General features: G+C 34.4%; 1 protein-coding gene across 2 annotated transcripts in view; it reads left to right on the top strand.

Annotated features, from left to right (window-relative positions):
- Positions 1–24940, top strand: part of CNTNAP5 (contactin associated protein family member 5) — a 945272-nt gene that overhangs the window by 784467 nt on the left and 135865 nt on the right. The window lies entirely within an intron of this gene.

The raw sequence follows: 24940 nt of genomic DNA, 5'->3' as shown, positions 1-24940 counted from the left end.
TTACATATAATTTTTTTGCATCATGGTCTGAGAAGTATGCATTTATTTTTTCTTCCTTTCTGTGTTTGGTTATAAGGTTTTTATGCTCTGGTACATGGTCAATTTTGGCATAGGTGCCATGTACTGCCAAGAAATAGGTATATTTCTTCAGTCTATCATATTTAAGTTTTTCTAAGATTTCATTTACCTTTTTAACTTCTTGTTTGTTTTGTGTTTAGATTTATTTAATTCAGAGAGAGTAAGGTTGAGGTCCCCCATTATTAAAATTTTGTTGTCTATGTATCCTTGTAATTCACTCAACTTCTTCTCTAGGAATTTGAATAATACATATTTAATATGTACATATGTGTTTAATAATGATATAGCTTCATTGCCTATAGTGCCTTTTAAGAAGATGTGGTTTCCTTCCTTATCCATTTTAATGAGATTTATTTTTGTTTTTGCTTTGAGATCAGCATTGCTACCCCTTATTTTTTTTCCTTCAGTTCAAGCATAGTATATTTTATCAATCCTTTTACCTTTACCTTGTGTTTACCTCCCTACTTCAATTTACCTATTGTAGGATTTTGGTTTTCAATACATTTTGTTATCTACTTCTGTTTTATGGGACAGTTTATCCCATTCACATTTACTGTTAAGATTACTAATTCTGTATTTCCCTCCATGATATCTTTTCCCATTTATATTTTTCTCTTTCCTTTCCTGTTGTTCCTCCTCAACAAAGTTTTACCTCACCTTCCCCTTTAATTTTACTTTTAAAATTTTTTTCAGTTTTTTCACTTATTCTTTACCTTCTCTTTTATCAGTCCCTTCTTCCTTTATCTTTCCTTTTCCCCACTTCCCCTCCCCTTCCCTATAGAGTAGGATAGATTTTTAAGCCCAAGTGAGAATTAATCTTATTCCCTCTATTCAAATTTACTGAATGGAATTTACTCAGTGTTCACATCTTACCTTTTTTTCCCTCAAAACTTGTTTTTTTTGTGCCTCTTCACCTGGTGTTATTTATCACTCAAGTACTATTAATCAGGTATCATTAACCACAGCTTAATTCTTTGCTTTATAAACTCAAAGTGTTATCAAAGTACCATTATGGATTGATTGATTGATTTATGGCTTAATTGTTTGATAAGTAGCATTGCCTCAAAGTTTCTATGTACCTCCCTGTCTTCTGTCTCATTAGAAGTAAACTTTTCAAGAGTATTGAATTGCATAAAATTATAATCATTTTTTATCTTATTCCCCTTTTCAAGTACCCTCCAAGGACACACAATCCTAATGAGTCCAAGTTTCATCCAAAACCAAATCATTTCATGAACTATTTGTACCCCTCCCCCAAAAAATTATTTTTCCCATATGTCCCTCCCTCATCCAGGGTACTTAACCCCTTGTTAAGTTCAATTCGGATTTAACCATAGGTAAAGCAAAGGGCTCTAAATACTGGGAGGCTCTGAAAGTCTCACTGAAGAACTTTACAATTGATTATAAATTAAGGGAGACACTGAATCAGGACCACCCAGATTATGATGCCCTCATCAGAGAAAGTGCTAAGTAGAATTAAAGTAGGTCAGGAGAAACTGAAACACTTAAGGTTAGAGTTAACACCCCTTCTTCTTTTCAGGGCTTCTTTACTCAAACATAGTGATATCATCTTGGTACTCTTCAATGGAGAGGCAAGACCCAATCATACCCATATCCTCCAAGTCCAATCTCTTTAATTATATTAGATCCTTTAATTATCCTAAGAGGAATACAATTCTCAAGATTTGTATGTATTATATCTTCCCTTTTAGCATTGCATTCAATTTGATGTTCTTTACTAACATTTGTTATATTGTGTTATGTTTTTCTCTTAACTTTTTTTATTTACTTTTTTATGCATCTCTTGAGTTGTGTAGTAGGGTAGTAAAATCTTGGTTATAATCCCGGGTCCTTTGCCCTCCAATATGTGGTTTTCCAGGAATTCTGGGCTTTCAATGTTGTGTTTGATAGGTTCTGTGTGAGTCTGATTGTGTTTCCTTTGTATTTAAATTGTTTCCTTTTCTTTTATTTGAGAGTTTTGGAATTTGACTATAATAGCCCTTGGAGCTTTTATCCTGGAAGTCTCTTTGGGGGGGGGGGGGAGTGGGATTCTGTTTATTCTTTCAATGGCTATATTCTTATTCTAGCAGATTTGAACAGTTTTCCCTGATAATTTTCTGCATGATATTTTCCAGGATCTTTTTTTTGGTCTAGGCCTTCTGGGTTTGGGGTTTTTTTTTTTTGGTTTTTGAAAAGCAATGGGATTAAGTGACTTTCCCAAGGTCACACAGCTAAGCAATTATTAATTGTCTGAGACCAGATTTGAACTCAGGTACTCCTGACTTCAGAGCCAGTGCTCTATCCACTATGCTTCCTAGCTGTCACTGATATAGGCTTTCTTATAGTCCAAGGATTCATAGATTATCTCTTCCAGATCTATTTTCCTAGTCATTTATTTTTCCTAAATGGTACTTTGTGTTTACTTCAATTTTTTTCAGATTTTTAATTTTGTTTGATGAGAATTTGTAGTCCTATTAATTCATTGGTTTCTATTTGTCCAATTCTAATTTTCAAGGTTTTATTTTCTTCAATTTACTTTTGTGTTTCCTTTTCTATTGGTTATTTTTACTTTTAAAGGAATTGATTCCTTTGGTCAATTTTTCATAATTTTCCTGAATGACTCATTTTTTTCTACCATTTTCCCCTTCTATTTATTTGATTTTAAATTCTTTTTTAAGTTCTTCTATTAATCTTTGGATTTGAGTACAATTCATAGACTCTTTTGAGACTTCCCCTGTGAGTAATTTTTCAATGATTTCTTTTTCTGACATGACATTATTATCTTTATCTGCAAAGTAGTTTTCTATAATGAGAACACTTTTAGCTTTTTTATTCATCTTTATTTTTTTAGCTCTGCTCCTGGGGTATAGGGATTATAGATCCAAGTTTTTTATACTGGAACTGTGGTTTGATCCCTGACTTGTTGTTGGCTGAGATATTGCCCATGCTGTTAAGGCCTTGCCTTTGCAGAGATTGATATCCTCCTTTGTGTCCAGGTTCTGACAGGTTCCAGTCCTGTATTTTGCCCTGGTATTCCCAGGAAACAGACTTTGGGGTTGGGACTCACCCTTCTGACTTGCTGTCTGGCTCCCAGGAGTTATGCTGTTGTCAAGCTGTCTGGATCTGAACTGCTTTGTGTCTTGACTCCTCCCACTGATTTTCCTGTTCTCCAGCCTTTCCCTCAGAGACAGACCTTCACTGCCGAACCTCCACAATGTCTACCATTGAAAACTTCTTTGGATCTTCTCTTCTTCTTGCTGGGACCTGTAACTTTAATGTCAGTGCAGAGACTTAATTTACCTTTAGCAGGGAAAGAGAAGTTTGCTAACCTCGTGATGCCATTTTGACTTTGCTCCAGAAGTATAATTCTTTTTATCTAAGCAAAGAAAATATAGTAGGATGAAAAATATATTTCAAGTAAAAATTATTAGAGCCACTTCTGAGTATTTCTGTTTAAAATAAATTTCCTTAGATAGAAGAAAGAAAATATGTATTATCAATATATTTGTCACCTGACATGCTTATCTTCAAGTGAACTTTGCTATATTTTATCATTATTTTTTATTTTGCTTCTTTTAATAATCTAGGCTATTAAGAGGATAGAATATTGTATTTAGGAGTTGGGAAAATCGGAGTTCAGATATTATTATACTTACTACCTCTAGAGACATGCAAATATATGTATATACACATATTTATCACTTAAATTGTCTTAGTCTGTTATAATAATTACCACTTAGGGTCTTTATGAGGATCAATGAGTAAAACATTTTTAAACCTTCAAAGTCTTATATAAATGTTATATTTTTTATTTTTTATTTTTCATACATTCTCATTATCATGAGATAAGTTGTGATGAGTTCTAGATCCTGGGTTATTCTGAATTCCTAAATTTAACCTTGGATATGGAATACCCAGTCAGAGGGGCATTGCATTTATAACTCATGTCCCATATTTTTCTACTTTGTATGAAACAATTGCCAAGGTATTTGAAATAGCAGATGTAGGAAAATTTTATGAAAAAATGTTTGAATCCTGTTGTGTAGTTATTTTAGTCATGCCTGACTTTTTGTCACCCATTTGGATTTTTTTTTTGGCAAAGATACCAGAGTGGTTTGCTATTTCCTTCTCCTGTACTTTTTACCAATGAGAAAACTGAAGCAGAGAGGGTTAAGTGACTTGACAAGTCACTTAGCTATATATGTCTGAGGTTTGATTTGAACTCAGATCTTCCTGGTTCCAGTCATAGTGCTCTATCATCTGTGCAACCTAGCTGTCTTTTTGAATACTCCATCTAACACTATTCTTGTGACTCTAGAAAGATCAATCAGCATCTCTAGTACTCACATTCTTTATTCTCACAAATATAAAGGAGTTGGACTAGATTATCTCTAAATTTCCTTATATATCTCAATCAAAGATTCAATAAATTTTCAAAGGCATAAAGAGGTCACGAAATCAGAGAGGATGATGTTATTATCTTTTTGCCTATCCCATATTGGTAGCATTGTTAAAAAAAATCAAACTGGGTTTGGGCCCTTTCAGTAAAGTATTAGGAAAGGAATTATTGAAAGTGGGTATTTTCTAACTATCATTCTCATGTCATTCCCTTAATCGTTATCTTTCTGTGTTTGTGGTAATAGGTATTTTTTCTGCCAAGTCAACATCTGTTATGTACAGAGTCATCCCTTGAGTCTAGCTAATCTGGTCTATTGCCCTGGGCCTTGAGCTTTGGGAAACTCTCACATTGCTAACAGCTGGACAGCAGCTCAGGGAACCAGCTGTTAGGGGAGGATGAGAAGAATGAACCAGCTGCTTCCAGAAAACACCTGAAAGTCATATTTATTTTGTCAATCCACAAATTATAAACATCACTGCCCCACCCTGCTACTCTTGTGAAGATAACAGATATTCTCCCCTTGTCTATACACTCTCTCCAGGCTATCAGATTCTTTTCTTTTCTACAAGGATTCCCTTTAAGCTCATTTTTAAATCAATTTCATTGATACTAACCAAAAAAAATAATTTGATATTATATGGTTCCACTCTTTTGATGACAATGGGTATAGAGCTGACCAACTAAATATGAAAGGCCAAACAAGAATAAATACATACCAGAGGATCCATTATAGTAAACAGAGGGAGATCCAGGAGATTTTCTGATTGTGTGTGCTTTTGTGAAAGAAACTGTAATTATGTGTATTGTGCTTCTCTCTTCTTTTTCAAAATTTCTTTATTATATTATTTTTTCCAATTACTTGTAAAGGTAGTTTTCAACATTTATTCACTCACAAGTTTATATTTTCCATACCACCCTCCCTTCCCTCTCCCCCCAGCCCATAAAGTCAACAATCTGGCAAAATTTGTACATGTGTAATCATATTTAACATATTTTCAAATTAGTCATGTTGGAAATAAGGAATTAGAACTAAGAGGTAAAAACATGAGAAAGAAAGAAAAAAACAAAAGTTTTAAAAGGTGAACATACTCTACATTAAGACTCCATTTTTTCCCTCTAGATGTGGATGATATTTTCCATAACAGGTCTCTCAGAATTGTCCGTGCATCACTGAAATGCAGATAGGAGCTGCATTCATCATAGTTGATCATCTTATATTTTTTTTTACTGTCTATAATGTTCTTTTGGTTCTGCTCACTTCACTCAGCATCTATTCATGCAAGTCTTTCCATGCTTTTCTAAAGTCAGGTTGCTCATAATTTCTTATGGAGCAACAGTACTCCATAACATGTATACACCATAACTTGTACAATAATTTGCCAATTGATGGGCATCTCCTCAATTTTCAATATTTTGCCACTACAAAGAGAGATGGTATAAATATTTTTGTACATGTGGTACTTTTTCCATTTTTAGTGATCTCTTTGGAATACAGTAGTAGTAGTATTGATGGATCAAAGAGTTTACATAGTTCTATTGCTCTTTGGGCATAGTACCAAATTGCTCTCCAGAATATTTGGATCAGATCAAAATTCCAACAATAGTACACTAGTGGTCCAGGTTTTGTATATCCTCTCCAACATAGATCCTTTTCCTTTTTTAAAAAATCATTTTAACCTATCTGAGAGATGTGAGGTAGCAGAGCTGGCTTTAATTTGTATTTCTCTAATCAATAATAAATTTTTTCTCATTTGAACATTTTATTTGTTTTCCAATTATATACAATAGTGATATGTACCCATCATTTTTTGCATGGCTTTGAATTCTACAATTTCCCCTTCCTTCCCCCCCCACAGAAGGCTGTCTGATAGTCTCTCCATTGTTTCCATGCCATACAATGATGTAAATTGAATACACTATAAGAGTAAACATAAGAATAAACTTAAACTCACTCCCCCCCAAGAAAATGAGAAACCTCAAGAATAGAGAGAGAGACAGACAGAGAGAGAGAGAGAGAGAGAGAGAGAGAGAGAGAGAGAGAGAGAGATTGAGAGAGAGAAAATTGTACTTCAGTCTGTATTCAGATTTCAATGGCTCTGTCTCTAGGGTGAGTTTCTTTCTTTATTATAAGTCCACCAGAGAAGTTGCTTCAATACTTTTCCCAAAGTTGCTATTATTAGCTGTACCTCCACTCTATTTCTCCCTACTCTAATTTATTCTATTCTCTCTCTTCTTTCATCCTGGCCCTGTCCAAAAGTCTGTTGGATCTGAGTACCCTCTCCCTTGATCTTCCCTCTCTTCTATCACCTATCCCCCCTTCCCTCTCCCCATTCCCCCTCATCCCATCCCTTTCCTCCCATCCTTCTCCAGGGCAAGATAGATTTCCTCACCCTATTAAGTGTGTATGTCATTTCCTACCTGAGCCATTTCTGATTAGAATGAAGGTTCACTCATTCCCCTGGCCTTCCCCCCCCTACTCCATTGAAAAAGATTCTTCTTGACTCTTATGTGAAATCTCTCAGCTTCTTCTTCATCTCCTTTTCCTTCATCCCAGTACTTTCCTCTATCACCCATTGACTCCATCCCTTTACCACATCATATCATTATATTCCACTCCTTCCTATGTCCTGTCTATACATATATATATATATATATATATGTATATATGTATATATGTATATATATATATATGTATATATACATACATATATACACTCCTTCTAACAGCTTTTATAAATGAGAAAGTTCAAATGAGTTATCAATATTTTCTTCCCATGCAGGAATACAAACAGTTCAACATCATCAAGTTCCTCATAGTTAGCCCTTCTCTTCTATTCCCTCTATGGTTCACCAGAATCCTGTACTTGGAGATCAAACTTTCTGTTCAGCTCTGGTTGTTTCAATAGGAAAGCTTGAAAGTCCTCTTTTTCATTGAAAGGCCATATTTTCCCCTGAAAGCGGATATTCAGTTTTGTTGGGTAGTTGATTCTCAGTTGTAAACCAAGATCTTTTGCCTTATGGAGTATCATATTCCAATCCCTAGGAACCCTTAATGTAGATGCTGCCAGATCCTGTGTAATCCTGACTATGGAACCTTGGTAGTTGAATTGTTTGTTTCTGGCAGCCCTTAGAATTTTCTCTTTGATTTGGGAGTTTTGGAATTTGCCTATAATTCTCTCGATTTCTATTTTACCTTCAGCTTCTATGGTATTAGGGCAATTTTGCTGTATTGTTTCTTGAAAAATGAACTCTAAGCTCTTCTCCTGGTCATGGCTTTTAGATAGCCCAATAATTTTTAAATTATTTCTTCTGGATCTGTTTTTGAGGTTGGTTTTTCCAGTGAGATATTTCACATTTTCTTCTACTTTTCAGCTTTTTTAAGAAGAGTTTTATTTCTTCCTGATTTCTTACAAAGTCATCAGCTTCCTTTAGTTCCATTCTGCATTTGAAGGAGTTATTTTTTTCAGAGAACTTTATCTCCTTTTCTAGCTGGCCAAATCTGCTTTTTAAGGCATTCTTCTCCTCATTTGCCTTTTTTTCTTTTGCTTTTTCCATTAGGCCTAATCTGGTTTTTAACATCTTATTTCCTTCAGTATTTTTTGTATATCTTTCACCAAGCTTTTCATTTTGTTTTCATGATTTTTCTGCATCTCTCCTTCCATTTTTTCCTCCATCTCCATTAATTGCTTTTCAAAGTCTTTTTTTGAGCTCATCCATAGTCTGAGCCCATTTTCTATTTCTCTTGGAGGTTTTGGATATGGAAGCTTCAATTTTATCATCATCTAAGCATGTGTTTTGATCTTCCACGGGACAAAAGTAATTCTCTATGGTCAGATTCTTCTTTTTCTGTTGTTTACTCATTTCCTCAGCCCAAGACTAATTTACAGCACTTCTAAGACCTTGAGATTGCTTGTTTTTTTTGGGGGGGAGACACCCCACTGGGACCTTTATTCCTCCAAGGTCTTATGCTCTCTATCCTGTGCTTTGATATGTAGATATACCCCACCCCCTCCCCAATTCCCTCTGCCCTGGGGCTGTAAGGAGGAATCCAGCTTGGTTATTTAGTATGGAAGCCCAAACTGCTATATCTGAGTGTAGGCAAACAGCAGAGTTCTACCCCAAGGAGAGCAGAGAAATCTTTGCAGACTTCCCTTACCATTTCTGGGGGTGCAGGTTGCTTTCTCCAGATTCTTGCTGTAGATTCTGCAGCTTGTGCTCCTCACTCCACACTCATTCTGGTGGAATAGAGTTCTCTCATCACCCCTTCAAGCTGTTACTGGTGATCTCTGGGCTGGGCTGGGCTGCAAGCAAGGTTTTTTTCCCAACCCCTGTTCTGGTAAAATACACCTTTCCCGCAGAACTTCTAAGTTATCTTGGACTGGGAAAAATGTATCACTCAGTCTTTCTGTGGTTCTGCACCTCTAAATTTTGGCTAGAGCCTGTTTGTTTTTTTTTTTTTTTATTTTGGAGTTTGGTGGTAGAAGTTCCCAGGAAATGCTGCCTTCAGGCCACCATCTTGGCTCCACCCCCCATCAATAATGATTTGAAACATTTTTTCATTAGACTCTAAATTGCTTTAATTTCCTCATCTGACATATCATTTGATAATGTATCAATTGGAGAATGCTTTGAAATCTTTTAAATTTGATTCAGTCTCTGTTTTAAAATTTAGTCCTTTATCAGAAACACTGACTGTGAAAATTATTTCCCAGCTTTCTCCATTCCTTCTTATCTTGATTGCATTGGCTCTATTTGTACAAAACTTTTTTATTTATTACAGTCAAAATCATCCATTTTTGCAATTTATGTTGTTTTCTATTTATGGTTTGGCTATAAACTTCACCCCTCTCAGATAGATTATTATTCCTTGTTCAATTAATTGGTCTATAGAATCTTCATTTATGTCTACATTCTGTACCCTTTTCAACCTTATTTTGGTATGGGGTATGAGATATGGTTCTATGCCTAATGTTTGTCATACTGTTTTCCAGTTTTTCCAGGAGTTTTTGTCAAATAATGAATTCTTTTCACAGAAGCTAGTGTCTTTGCTTTTATCAAACAGTAGATTACCATTATCATTTACTACTGTTGCTTTTATAACTAATCTAATCCACTGATTCACTTTTCTATTTCTTAGGCAGTATCAGACAGTTTTGATGACTGCTGCATTATAATATAGTTTTAAGATCTTTTACAATTAGTCCACCTTCTTTGGCATTTCTTTCATTAATTCCATTAATATTCTTGATCTTTTATTGCTTCAAATGAATTTCCAAAATTCATCATTTGCAAGTTTATGAGTTCCACATTTTCCTGCCACTTTCTCTTCCCCCCCCCACCTCTTATCAGTGAATAATTTGGTAAAAGTTGCACAAAATTGGATTTAACATAGTTCCAAATTAATAAATTGTAAAAAAGGAATTAGAACCAGTATTTTTTCCTAGTATTATAAATTAGGCTTTTTTGATAGTTTGATTGGTATGGTATGTATAGTAATTACTGAATGAATAATTTAATTTTAGGTAAAATTTTTATTTTTATTATATTAGGTTGACCTAACCATGAGCATCAACATTTTTGAAAATGTTTACATCTGACTTTCTTTGTGTGAAAAATATTTTGTAATTGTGTTCTTAAAGTTTCTGGGTTTGACTTAGGAGGTAGATTCACAAATATTTTGTGTTTCCTATTTTACTTTAAATGGAATTTCTCTTTCTATTTCTTGCTCTTGGGCTTTTATTGAACATATATAGAAATAGTGATGATTTATGTGGGTTTTAATCCTACTACTAAATTGTTTATTGTTTCAAGGAGAGTTTTAATTGTATTTCTAGAGTTTTCTAAGTTTACCATCATATTGTCTGCAAAGAGTGAAAGTTTTTTCCTCACTGCCAATTCTAATTCCTTCAATTTCTTTTTCTTTTCTTATTGCTAAAAGTAAAATTTATAATACAATATTGAAAAGTGATTGTGTACATCCATATTTCACCCCTGATCTTATTGGAAATCCTTCTACTTCATCCCCATTACATGTAAGGTTTGCTTATTGTTTTAGGTAGATACTGCCAATAATTTTAGGGAAAATTCCATTTATTCCCATGCTTTCCAATGTTTTTAATAGGAATTTATGGTGTTTTTTCTCAAAGGAGTGTATCTTAGTAATAATTTGTAATCTTTTTGATAAAATTTTATTTGTCATTTTTGTATCAATATTCATTAGGGTGATTGATCTATAATTTTGTCTGTCTTTCTTCCTCTTCCTGGTTTAGGAATTAGCAATAAGAGGAGTTTGTCAGAACTTCTACTATTTTTACAAATAGTTTATAAAAAATTGGAATTAATTTTTCCTTAAATGTTTTATAGAATTCACTTGTAAATTGATCTGGCCCTGGATATTTTTTCTTAGTGAGTTTATATATGTTTTTTTCAATTTTTTTTCCTGAAATGGGGTTATATAAGTATTTTATTTTCTCTTCTGTTAATCTGGGTATTTTATATGTTTACAAATATTCATTCATTTAGCCTATATTGTAAGATTTATTGCATAGACTTGGACAAAGTAATTATCACTTTAATTTATTCCTCATTTGGTGGGTTCACCCTTTTCATTTTTGATACTATTAATTTGGCTTTTTCCTTTTCTTTTTTTAAAACAGATTAGCTACAGTTTTACCTATTAATTTTTTCCTTAAAAACAGCTCTTAGTTTTATTTAAAAGTTCAATAGTTTTCTTACTTTAAATTTTATTAAATTCACCTTTGTTTTTCAGAATTTCTAATTTAATAATTTAATTGAGTTATTTTAATTTATTCTTTTTCTAGATCATCTTTTCCTTTAAAAGAATATGCTGAATTTTGCAGGATATTTGACTCTTGGTTGTAATCCAAAATCCTTTATTCTCTGGAATATAGTATCCCAGACCCTTTGTTCCTTTAAAATTCTAGCTGATGAGTCTTATGTAATCCTGACTGTAGGTTCTTGGTATTTTAATTGCCTCTTTTTTGTTTCCTTGTAGTGTTTTCTTCTTTAGCTGAGAATTCTGAAATTTGGTTACAATATCCTTCGGAGGTTTTTTTTTTTATTCTGTGATTTCTTTCTGGAGTTTTTCAGTGAATTTTTTTCCAGGACCATTTTGTCTTCATGTTCTAGGATATTAGGGCAGTTTTTCCTTGATCATTCAGTGATTATTACCTGAAAGATATTTTCCATGTTCCTTTACTGATTGAGGCTTTCTGACAGACCAATAATTCATAAATTATTTCCCCTGGATCTACTTTCCAGGTCAGTAGTTATTCCTAAGTGTTACTTTACATTTTCTTCAATTTTTTCAGTCTTTTGATTTTGTTTGATTAAATCTTGGTGTCTCATAGGGTCACTAATTTCCATTTGTCCAGTTCTAACTTTTAGGGTTTTGTTTTCTTCCTTTAACTTTTATGTTTCATTTTCTGGCCATTTAATTTTGCTTTTAAAAGAATTCTTTCCTCTCTCAGTTGGTTAATTTTATTTTTTGTTGAGTTACAATCCTTTTCCAGTAGATCAATTTTATTTTTTGATGAGTTATATTCCTTTTCCTTTTTTTGGCAAGGCAAATGGGGTTAAGTGCCTTGCCCAAGGTCACACAGCTAAGTAATTATTAAGTGTCTGAGGTCAAATTTTAACTCAGGTCCTCCTGACTCCAGGGCTGGTGCTCTATCCACTGTGCAACCTAGCCACCCTTACATTTCTTTTTCACTTTTTACTTTTAAAGGAGTTGATTTCTTCAGTCAATTTTTCATAATTTTCCTTTTTGGTTCTCATTTTTTTTTTTACCATTTTTCTTCTTCCTCTATTCTTAATTTTTTACAATCCTTTTTGAACTCTTTCAAGAGATCTTTTGGATTTAGGCCAATTTATAAACTACTATAAGACTTCTTATATAGTCATTTTGTTACTTCTTTCCTCTTCTGAAATGATGTTTTAATTATCCCAATCAGAATAGTAGCTATCTATGATTAGCACTTTTTAATTTTTTTTATTTTGATTGTTGAACTCTACTCCTGGGGTACAGGGTAGTCCCACGATTTTTATACTGGGACCTGGTTCTGGTCTCTAGATTATCACTTACCTATGGCATTGCTAGGGGGAAGTTTGTTCCCTCCTTTAGGTTAGACCTGGTTTTCCATTTACCTAAGTCATTGCTTATGCAGTGATTTGTTCCAGAATTTCCAGAGCTTAAATGTTTTGTTCCATGCTGGAGTTGTGACCCTTCCTGATTACCTACTGCAATCCTGTTTTACTGAATTTTGACCTGAACTTGGCTGTGGCTAAGAACCTTCTACTGGTTTTCTAATTCTTCCACCTACACTAGGCTTCCCTTTTACCTAGGTGAGACAGACCTTTGCTAAATTTCCTCTACACTATCTTGAGTGGAGAACTTGTTTCACTACTTTTTTGTGTAATCTGTAATTTTAGGGTCTGTATAGAGGAAAAAACATGAAAATGAAGCCAGCAGCTTAGTCAAGGAGATCCAAAAAAATGCTGAAGAAAATAACATGTTAAAAACAAGCATAGGGGAATTTCAAATGTTCCTTTTTGAATGACCAGAGCTGAACTGAAGGTTTGATCTTCAAATACAGGACTCAGGTGAAGCATAGAGAGTGGAGGAGAAGGGGAAAATTTGAGGGACTTAATGATGATGAATCACATGTATTCCTGTATAGAAAAATGATACTGATAATACTCATATGAACCTTCTCATTTAATAGAGCAGTCAGGAGCAGCTTTTAAAAATGAAGCACAGGAGAGAGCTGTTTGAAGATATAATGTGTTGTAAAAATGGAGTCAATAGGTAAAAGGGAAATGTAATGGGCCAAAGAAAAAGGAGAGGAGGAATAGGCTAAGATATTTCATATAATAAGATTTTTCCTTATTACAATGAGCTATTGCAATTATATGGAAGGGGGAAAGGTGAGGGGGAATGAGGGAACTTTCACTCTCATCAGAGTTGGCTAGGAGAGGAAACAGCATATTTACTCAATGGGGTATAGACATCTGGCATAAGAATGAGAGGAGAGAAACTGGAAGCAAGCAGAGACAGTAAGCAGGAGCCTCCAAGGCATAAGTACTGAGCCTAAGGAGGGGAGTGAAGAGAGACTGCCCAGCTTTGTCTTCTGTATCTGGAGCAAGTCTCTGGGGTTCTGACCACATTCAGATCCTGATCACAGTCTAGGCCCCCCATAGAACAGCAACCCCCCTACCTCAGCCCCGGGGCAGAGGGGTGACAGAGCTGTTGGTGTTGGAAAATGGACTGAAGCACATTTATTATTATTATTTTGGGGGGGGGGGGGTTGCAGAGCAAATGGCCCTGGGTGGCCTGCCTGGGTTCGCATAGCTGGGTGATTGCTGGGTGTCCGAAGCTGGATTTGGACCCAGATGCTCCTGGTTCAAGGGCCAATGCTCTGTCTGCCACCTGGTCACCCCTACTATTATTATAGCTATTTTATTTTATTTTGGGTCTTTTTTTTGCGGAGGGGGGTTGCATGGGGTTTACACTGCTGGGTGATTGTTGGGTGTATGGAGCTGGATTTGGGCTCGGGTGCTCCTGTCTCCAGGGCTGGTGCTCTGTCCACTGTGTCACCTGGCCATACTTAAAATTATTACTATTTAATTTATTTATTTAGTTTTAGTTTTAAATTTAATTTTTTCTCTCCCCTTTATTGCTCATGTGGGTCTATATTTTTTGGGAGGAGGGGGCATTATGTATACTCTTAAACAAGAATATTTTATTAATGCTTTAAAAAACATTATTTGTACAAAATAAATACCAAAAAAAAGAATTAAAAAAAATTGAAGAGAAAACAGACTCTTTCTAGGGGAGCAGTTTGATTGTCTTATAATTTTCCTGAGTCAGGGTCCCAGACAATGAGACTGAGTCATAGTCTAGGGATTAAAAGAGAGACTTGAACCTGACTCAATAACTTGCATTCTTAGAATCTATTTCATCAATTCTAACATTGTGTATTCCTTAATACACATCTTGTCACTGAGAAGAGACACAGGCTAACTATCATCCCAGATCACACAGTGTTGACTACAAAGTATCAAAGGCAGGACTTAAACCAAAATCTTCTTGGCTTCAGGTCTAGCTCTGAATATGCTTCACTGTCTGTCTCTCTAGTTACCAGTTACCATGAAAGAGTAGTAGGCCTAGCATTCATTAGAAACCTCAGTACCTTGGGGAATTTATGGATTCTTCCACGACCTTACCAAACCCTGAAAGAGAATTTCTTTAAGGTTCTTTTCATGTAGCAAAATTCTCAAGACTAACCTCAGGGGAAAAATTCCTTGTAAGACTTAGCTCAAGAAGACCAAAGGCCTATCTTGAAAGATATCAGTTTATAAACATGGACAGATAAAAAAATCAGCATCATCTTATCTAAAGAGCTTCCTCTGTGTAGTTTCAGATTCGTACATTGTTTTCCACTGATGAAAAAGCATGTAACTAAAAAATAATCTCCTAAAATAGATAAAATAAGGATTATTCCTGTTAACAGATGAGGAAACAAAGTTAGAGAAGATCTGTGTCAGTCCTGTCATCACATTGCTAGGAAATGGTGGAACCCTATCTAACTTCAGTGGTCTTTAGTGCCTGTACACTTTGACTTACACCATCTTGTGTATGTCTCTAAGGTCCAATCATTGGCAATATTTATTGAATTTCAGAAAGCAGACAAAAAAGGCTTTTAGTTAAACTTAAGAAGAAAAAAGATATGGAAATATTTTATTATAAACATAAAAAGTCTATTTTTCTATAAAACAAATTAGTAGTGATTGTGCTTCATAGAATGAACCCTCTGTGTTTGTATGTGTGTTTGTGTTTGTATGCAAATACAAGCAATATACATTCACACATATATTTATATTACTGCAGACTTCACAGTGCTTTACATAGAGTAGGCATTCAATAAATATTTATTGAATAAATGCATGAATTATTCCTTTTAAAATATGGTTCCCCTAGTGCATATAAAGTATTATTTAATTTACAGGAAAAATCATTTTTAGTACAACTTTCTAGGAATACATTATTAAGTAAAGGATACTTTATAGAAGATATTCACAGCTCTTGCCCTTAAGGAACTTCAAAACTAGATTTAGTTTTAAGAGTTTCATGATTGGAAGACTGTGTATTTCTTCCAGCTACAATACAAGACAAAGTTTATAAAAGGACATATATTGATATACGAGAGGGTTTCTATTAAAGAAAAAGTCTTTAAAAAGTCTTCATAAATAATTTAATTCTTTAAGATCATCACTGATATAGGTAAGCTATACTTGAATAAATTAATTGAAAAAAGATATTCTAGAATGAAATAAGTCACTTCAGAGTAGATAGTAATAATTTTAGTTAGAAAAAAGGAATTAATTTTGTTTTCATTCATGTTTCTTACCTCATCTAGAATGACAGAATTTCAAAATTGGTTCAAATATTAACACATAACTTTTTACAGAAGAGAAAATGAGACTGAGTTTTATAGTACCTTATTAACATTCACACAATTATTTTCAAACCTGAGAACACAATTAACTTTTTGAAAAAAATTTCATTTTTTCCCAGTTACATGTAAAAACAAATTTTAACATTCATTTTTTAAACTTTAAGTTCTGCATTCTTTCTTTTCTTATCACCCCAACGTCCTCATCAAGAAAGCAATTTAATATAAGCTAAAATATGTATTCATGTAAACATTTCCATAATCGTAATGTCATAAAAGAAACCATTGACTCCCTCTTCCCAAAAAGAAAAATAAAAAGAAACCACAAGAAAAATAAAGTTTAAAAATTTTTCCTCTCTGTATTCAGAAACCATTAACTCTCTCTTTTAATCATAAGCCTTTCAGAGTTGTCTTAGGTTATAGCACTGCTGAGAAAAGCTAAGTCATTCTCAGCTGATCATCCTACAATATTATTGTTACTTTGTACACAGTACATAGCTAATGTACCTCTTTCCAAGCTTTACAGAGAAAATCCTGCTCAACATTTCTTATAGCAGAATAGCATTCCAGAATACTCATACACCATAATGATGATCTTCCTCTAGATTTCCAATTCCTTGCCATATACATCTCCTTATACATATCAGCCTTTTTCTTTCCTGTTTTTCAACTCTTCTGGAATATAGACCTAGTAGTTGTATTGATAAATCAAAGGTTTTATAGTCCTTTGGGCATAGCTCTAAATTGCTTTGCAGAATACTTGAATCATTTCACAACTCCTCCAGCAGAGCATTAATGTCTCACCTTCCCTACATCACTTCCAACATTTGTCATTTTCCATTTCTGCCCTATTAGCCAATCCAATAAGTAATATTTCAGAATCATTCTAATTTGCATTTCTCTTATCAGTAGTGATTTAGCTCAGTTTTACAATATGGTCATAGATAGCAATGATAACCTCATTCAAAAATTGTTCATATTTTTCTATCATTTATCAATTGGAGAATGACTTTTATTTTTATATTTTTATAAATTTGGCTCAGTTCTCTACATTTGAGAAATGAAGTCTGTATCAGAGAAACTTGTTCAGTTTTTTTTCACCACAGTAACTATTGCTAATTGTATTAGCCTAACTCCATCTTATTTCTCCCCTGCTCATTTATTCTATTCTATTCTCTCTCTCTCTCTCTCTCTCTCTCTCTCTCTCTCTCTCTCTCTCTCTCCTTTCACTTTCTCTTCTTAAAAGTGTTTTCTTTCTAACTACCCTCTTCCACAATCTTCCTTCCCTTCTATTCTCTCTTACCTTTCTCCTATTCTCTTCCCTTCCCACTTTCCTGTTGGGCAAGATAGATTTCTATATCCAATTGAATGTGTACGTTATTCTCCTTCTAAGTCAATTCTGATGAGCGTAAGGCTCACACACATCCCTCACCTTGCCCCCACTTCCACTCCACAGCAGAAGTGTTTTTCTTGCCTCTTTCATGTGAAATAGCTTCCCCCATTCTTATGTTGTCACCTTTTGTTTCACCTAATAAATTCTTCTATTACCTCTTAACTCCATAGTTTAATATAGCATCCCTTTATATTCAATTCCTACTTGTGCCCTGTTTATATATGCTTCTTCTAATGGCCCTAATACATAAAAAAGTTTATATGAATTATCAATATCATCCCCCCCTTGCAGGAATGAAACAGTTAAACATCATTAAGTCCTTTATGATATTCCTTTCCTGTTTACTTTTTTATGCTTCATTTGAATCTCATATTCTCATATTTGGGTTTTGTTTGTTTGTTTTTTAATTTTTTAATTTATTTAAGGCAATGGGGTTAAGTGACTTGCCCAAAGTCAAACAACTAGGTAATTATTAAGTGTCTGAGGACAGATTTGAACTCAGGTCCTCCTGACTTCAGGGCTGATGCTCTAGCCACTGTGCCACCCAGCATAGCCCTGTTTGTTTTATTTTTAATTTTTTATTTAAGTTGAGACTAATATTTGAAGATCAATTTTTCTGTTTGGCCCTGATCTTTTCATCAGGTAAGTTAGAAAGTCCCAGTTTCATTGAATGTCCATCTTTCCCCTTGAAAAGGTATGCTCAATTTTGCTGAGTAGTTGATTCTTGGTTGTATTCTAAGCTTTTTTACTTTCCACAGAAAGTAAAGCCCTATGATCATTATTGGAGAAACTGCTAAATCTTGTGTTTTTCTTAACTGTAACTCCATAATAGTTGAATTGTTTCTTTTGGACTGCTTGCAATATTTTCTCCTTGACCCATAGCTCTGGAATTTTTCTATAATATTTCTGGGAGTTTTCACTTTGGGATTTCTTTCAGGAGATGATTAGTTGGGTCTTTTAATTTTTATTTTATCCTCCAGTGAAGAAGATCAGGTCAATTTTGCTTGATAATTTCTTTTTTCTTTTTTTTTTTAGTGTTAGGTTTTTTTTTTTTTTTTTTAACAAGGCAATGAGGTTAAGTGGCTTGCCCAAGGCCACACAGCTAAGTAATTATTAAGTATCTTAGGCCAGATTTGAACTCAGGTACTCCTGACTCCACAGACAGCACTCTTATCACTGCACTACCTAGCTGCCCCTGCTTGATACTTTCTTGAAAGATAGTATCTAGACTTTCTATTTGATCATGGCTTTGAGATAGTCATCTACTTCTTCATCTTCCTCCTCCTCCTTCTTATTTCTTCTTTTTTTGTGTTTTTTTTTTGCAAGGCAATGTGTTTTAGGGATTTTTCCAAGGCCAAACAACTAGTTAAAAGTGTCTGAGGCTATATTTGAACTCAGGTCCTCCTGACTCCAAGTTCAAAGTTCTATCCACTGTACCACCTCAGTATTCTGGTCAATTATATTTCTAATGAGATATTTCACATTGTATTTTAGTTTTTCATTCTTTTGATTTTGTTTTATAGTTTCTTGATTTCTCAGAAAGTTGTCAGCTTTTGCCTTTGCTCAATTAAATATTCACAAAATTAATTTCCTAGTGAGCTTTTGCATCTCCTTTTCAATTTGACCAAGTCTACTTTTTAAGGCATTCTTCTCCTCAGTGACACTTTTGACCACTTCTTCCATTTGGTCCATTCTAGTTTTTAAGATAAATTTTTTTCATTTAATTTTCAGCATTTTTTTGTATTTCCTTTACCAAGTTGCTGACTAGCTTTCCATGATTTTTCTTGATATCTCTCATCTTTTCCTAAATTTTTCCTTTACTTCCCTTACTTGATTTTCAAAATCCTTTTTGACCTTATCCAAGACCTGAGACCAATTCATATTTTTCTTAGAGGCTTTGTATGTAGACGTCTTGACTTCTTCTGATTGTTGTTTTCTTTTTGTTTTGTTTTGTTTTTTGGTAAGGCCATGGGATTAAGTGACCTTCCCAAGGTCACACAGCTAGGTAATTATTAAATGTCTAAGGCTGAATTTGAACTCAGGTCCTACTGACTCCAGGGTCAATTCTCTATACACTGTGCTAACTAGCTGCCCCTTTCTGATTGTGTTTTGATATTCCTTATCAACATAGAATTTTCTATGGTCAGATATTTTTTTCTTCTCTTGTTAGTTCATTTCCTCAGTCTATAATGTTATTTAAATATTTTATTGGTAGAACTGTGCTTCAGTGAAGAGGGTGCATTATCCCAAGATTTTGAGTATCTGCAAGTTTTCTGTTGTTTCAAGGTGTTATGGTCCAAGGAGAAGCTTCTACTACTTTTCTGGCCTGTGCTCAGATTTGTGGGTGTTTCCTTTCTACCCTGGAACTATGAGGAACATCTTTGCTCCTCCTCTTCCTGGAACTGAAACCCAGGACTGTAGCCCAGATTCAAGCATGAGCAAAGTCACAAAGTCCTGCCTCAGTGTTAACCAATAAATCCCTGAAATCTCTTTCTTACCCCATTACATCTCTGGACCAAAAGCTTTGGAACCAGCTGCTGCCACCAATGATTTCGTGGCTTCCAAGAACTGTGGGACTCCCTGGTCAGGTCTGTTCTGCTGAGGCTTGGGATGGACTGTGCTCCACTCTCACCTTTGTGTCCAGTCTTTTACTGCTGACTTTCCAAGCTATTTTTGAGTCTCTGGACTCACCCACTTCCCGTTACTAGATTGCTGGGGCCAGTCAGTACCAGTGGCCAGCAGGCATTGTTCTCTTCTCTCACTCTGGTACAACAGATATTTGCTGCCAATCTTCTAAGTTGTTTTGAGTTGGAAAATTGTTTCACTCCATCTACTTTTGGGAAAATTGTTTTACTCCATCTTCCACTCTAGAATTTGTGTGGAGTCATTATTTAAAGGTATTTGGAGAGGCTATGTGAGTCCTTGTCTTTACTCTACCATCTTGTTTCCCCCCACACTGCTTCCCCATTACCTGTTCATTTGTTCTGCTCACCTCTGTATCCATTTCAATTCTTACTTCCTTACTTCAAGATTTCCACAATTCCATTTGCTGTTTTTGACTTCTTTTTCTTCTGAAATAAATGTTATTACATTTTTTCATTACCAGATATTTTAACTCAATTGTTTTTAAATTATCCATCATTTTATATTGTTTTCTCTTTTGCTTAGTTTCTTCAAAGAAGGGAACCTGAAAATTGTTTTTTTAAACTCCTCTATAATGTCTACTTACTATACTATTAAGGCTAGAGTTGACACTCAAAAATCATTGCCCCTATTTTCATTGATAGATAATTTTGAATATCTAATTAATTAGATATTAATTAGATACTCCTAGGTGCTGAGACCAAAATAAAGAGTTGATTTCTGTATTCAGGAGGCTTTTATTACCATTCATACTCCCCCCCCCCCCAAGAAGGTAACAATTCCATGATTCCCCTCCTTTTCTGCTCTTTATCACTTTTAATGCAGGAAGATCATCTTCCAACTCTCAACTGGACTTCTTTTGTCTATTTAAAGCTTTATCTTCTATTAAGTTGGACCTTAGGCATCATCTCCTCCCAGAAATTATCCTTTATTCTTTTAGTTCAAAGTACTTCATCATTACTAAATTGTTCTAAAATTCTTTGTTGCATCTCATTTCTTTTACCTAATAACTTCCTACCTTAAATCATAAAATCATAGGTTCATAGATTTAGAGTTGGAGGAAATGTAGTCATACACTCCAATTTTATAGTTGAGGAGGTAAGGTGAAGAGGTTGTAAACGATTTACTCAATAATAAATAGCCAATAAATATCTGAGGAGGGATTTGAACCCAGGATTTCTTTATTTTGAGTTTCATATTCTGTCCATTTTCTGTATGACTATCATTTTCTCAATTCCACCCCACTCTTGATTCTCAGATTAGGTTGTTAATCACTTTAGAGAATATTCTATTTCTCATCTATTTTTGTATATGACAGGTGATTTATATATATATATATATGTATACATATATATATATATATATATTTGTTGAATTAAATTGGATCTCTTGGTAGCTAATTCTCCAACCAAATTGGTGGGGCTGTTATCAAGGAAAATAAATATGCCATTTTACAAACCATCTTATTAAACCTTGACAAGCCCCAGGTTACTATTTCAGACCATTGTTTTGACACAGAAAAATTTCCATAATGTGGGATTCCAAACCTAATTTTCAATTGCCAAACAAATAGGAGAATATTTATTTTTCACTGTTTTAAAAGAACAAAACCAATCACTGGAAAAACATATTCAGTTAATGGAGCCACTAAAGTTTGAAAAGTGTTTTGTCAGCATATAGGTCATTGAAACAATGTGCTTATTTTTGAATGCCTTCCACCACTGCTTAGTCTACCTCAGACCACAAAAAATGTATTTCTGTCATAGAGCCTGCCCCACTGACCTTCCTCCCCATTTATGAAAGCTTCAACCAAGTCACATGCAAGTTAATTTGCAATATATCTTGCTTTCTCCACCTCTGTGAGCGATCAGCCACTAATGATATACACAAAATGTTATCTGCATTCAAAATAGGGAGAGTTTTGAAACTATTAAATCAGTTGTCACCCAGACAAGGGCATGTACTTGTTTAGGGTTGAGGAGAGAAGATGTCATTGATACTCATCTTCTACCCCTCCCCAAACACATCTGGAATGAAACAATAAACCTCACAGTATTCTCTGATTGGGCTTAGCATTGATTTGTTGTGGCTAAAAATTTCTCCCTCTAAATATTAAGATAGACAGGAGAATACAGCTTAGGTTTGACACTGTGCCCTGTGGAAGCTCCATTTAGTGAAAAGTTACAATAGAGTCTCTGAAAGTACTGCCAAATATTGAATGAGTTTAGTACTGCTAGACTCTCCCAAGTTCTATTCCTTGGATTTAACTGGGGTCAGCTATATATCAAAGTGATAAATAGGCAGAAAAATATAGAGGAAAGAATACTGAACTTGGAGGCTACCTTTATTGTTTGATTATGAATCAGTCATATTACCTCTCTGCCTTGATTTCTTTAAATGCAAAATAAGAATGATCATATTGTATCCTGATAAATTCCACAGCTTATGTGGCTTTGTGAGGAAATATTCCATAAATCAGTATTTTTTTTAGATATAATTATAAGTAATTGTGTTCATATAACAGGAGTCATACTAGGTGAGTCTTGCTGGGATGTCTTCTCAAGGAACCTTACAGCCCTATATTCTATAACAGTGGTCACTACTGAAGGAACTTGACTCCAGGGGGGATATGGACAAATTTCCAATTTACCCCTAATGATATTATCATCATTTCAACAATGGTATATATATATATATATATATATATATATATATATATATACATATATATATATATATATATACATATATATATATATATATATATATATTTTTTTTTTTGCAAGGCAGTGGAGTTAAGCGACTTGCCCAAGGTCATTATTAAGTATCTAAGGCCAGATGTGAACTCAGGTCTTCCTGATTTCAGGGCCAGTGCTCTATCCATTGCATTACCTAGCTGTCCCAAGGAAGGTATAATTTAATTATTACTTGGGCAGTTATAACATGTGCTAGAGATGAGTCCTTGAGAAAATTCTTTCTCCTAAAATATACATCCATTTCCCAGATCACTTCTTGCTTACAACAGGCATACATCAGCATTGTCAAATCTTTTTTTTTAATTTTCATTTCTACATCTTCTATATGTATTCCCTTCTCTCTATTCACACAGTCACCTCTGATCTTTTTTCTTGGACCTTTATTCTTTGTCACACCTTGATTTTTGATCACCACTTCTACAATGATTATGAATCTGTGACCTCCATTGAAGATAATGTGAGGAATACTGGGGAAGGTCTATGTTCCCTAAAAAACCTCCTCTCTACAACACCTTGGATGATGTTTGAAATTCTTTACTTAGTAATTTATTATTTTTATTCAATACATGATTTTTTAAAATACAACACAAAGTTGGGTCACAATTAAGTCACATCAACCAGACAAATTATGTCCTCAAAGGATATACAGATTACGAAATCACAAACCCACTGAATTTCTGTGCAGGATAAGATCTGTGGTATAAAAGACCAGAGGGAGAGAGCACCACCAAAAATGGAACATCATGCAGAGGGGGGGGGGTACAGAGACACTAACAATAAACTTTGACAACATCCCAGGCCAATCTAAGACAAATCTAGTCTACATTTTTTCCCATACATTTCAACCTTCCTTCCTTGCAATTTTCTTGTAATATGAGTCAATATGGAATGACAGATTGAGACCTGGCCTTGAAGCCAGGAAGATCTAATTCAAGTGTTATCTCTGATATTTAGTAGATGTTAAAACTGGGTGAGTCACATCTTATCAGTTGTGTAGGCAATGCTATAAGACTGTTTCAGAGAAGACCTTGACCTATATTGGTAGAAAGAATTTTCTGACAGTTCTTGAACTTCTTGGTTTCAAGATCTCCTTTTACTCTTTTTTATTTTATTTTTTACATTTTTCTTCATTTATTTATTTTAAACTCCAAATTCTCTCTCTCTCTCTCTCTCTCTCTCTCTCTCTCTCTCTCTCTCTCTCTCTCTTTCCTCCCCTACTTTTTGAGAAGTCAAGTAATGATACCCATTAACTATGCAAAGATGTTACAGTATATTTTTCTATTAACCATGTTTTTGTCCCAAAAGCAGGAAAATTTTTAAAAAGCTAAAAAATATACTGATTTGCTCTCAGAATTCACCAAATTTCTCTTTAGGGGTGAATAGCATTTTTTTCCAGCATGAGTCCTGTGGAATTTTCATGGATCACTTTATTGATCAGAATAGTTAAGTCTTTCACAATTGTTTACCAGTTTTCTCCTGGCTCTGCTCACAAAGGAAATCACAAGGTTTATTCTTATTCCTAATCTTCTGCTATAACTTCATCATCTCTTTAAGTCATGCATTTTCTTCTATGTGTTAAGATTTTTCACTCAAAATACCAGATCTAAAATCTAGTTAATTATTTGGTAAAACCTATGCTTAGACATTCAGAGAAATTGTAAATAACTAAAAGAACTTTTTACAAGTAACTCCATAAAATTTGTTGATGTGATTTCAGTTTTAACAATAGTTCAGGAATAGGAAGGCCCCTTTGTTGTAGATGAGAATTAGAGTGGCCAATTAAAGATTGAAGATTGAGATTGTCTTTGAATAGCAAATGAATTAGTGTGCCCCCTGGTATTTTAAAACTGCTCAGGATTTATTATAGAAGGCTTACAAAGTATACAAACAGTAAGCACTTTGAGGATAGGCTAGAAGTTTGAATGTGTGTTTGTGTGTGTGTGTGTGTGTGTGTGTGTGTGTGTGTCTGTGTCTGTGTGTGTCTGTGTGTGTCTTGTGTCTGTGTGACAGAGAGAGAGAGAGAGAGAGAGAGAGAGAGAGAGAGAGAGACAGAGTCAGAGACAGAGAAAGCCATGAGGACTGGCTTAGTCTGGTCAAGTGCCATGAAGGCCCATGGTACTCCACTAGGACCTAGTTTGGGACCACATAGCCTAAGAAGGAAAGAGAGTTAATCATCCTTGCAGACACAGTCCAGGAG

This window comes from Macrotis lagotis, chromosome 1 (assembly GCF_037893015.1).
Source record: "Macrotis lagotis isolate mMagLag1 chromosome 1, bilby.v1.9.chrom.fasta, whole genome shotgun sequence".
Taxonomy (NCBI): domain Eukaryota; kingdom Metazoa; phylum Chordata; class Mammalia; order Peramelemorphia; family Peramelidae; genus Macrotis; species Macrotis lagotis.
This window is presented reverse-complemented; position numbering and strand designations above follow the sequence as displayed.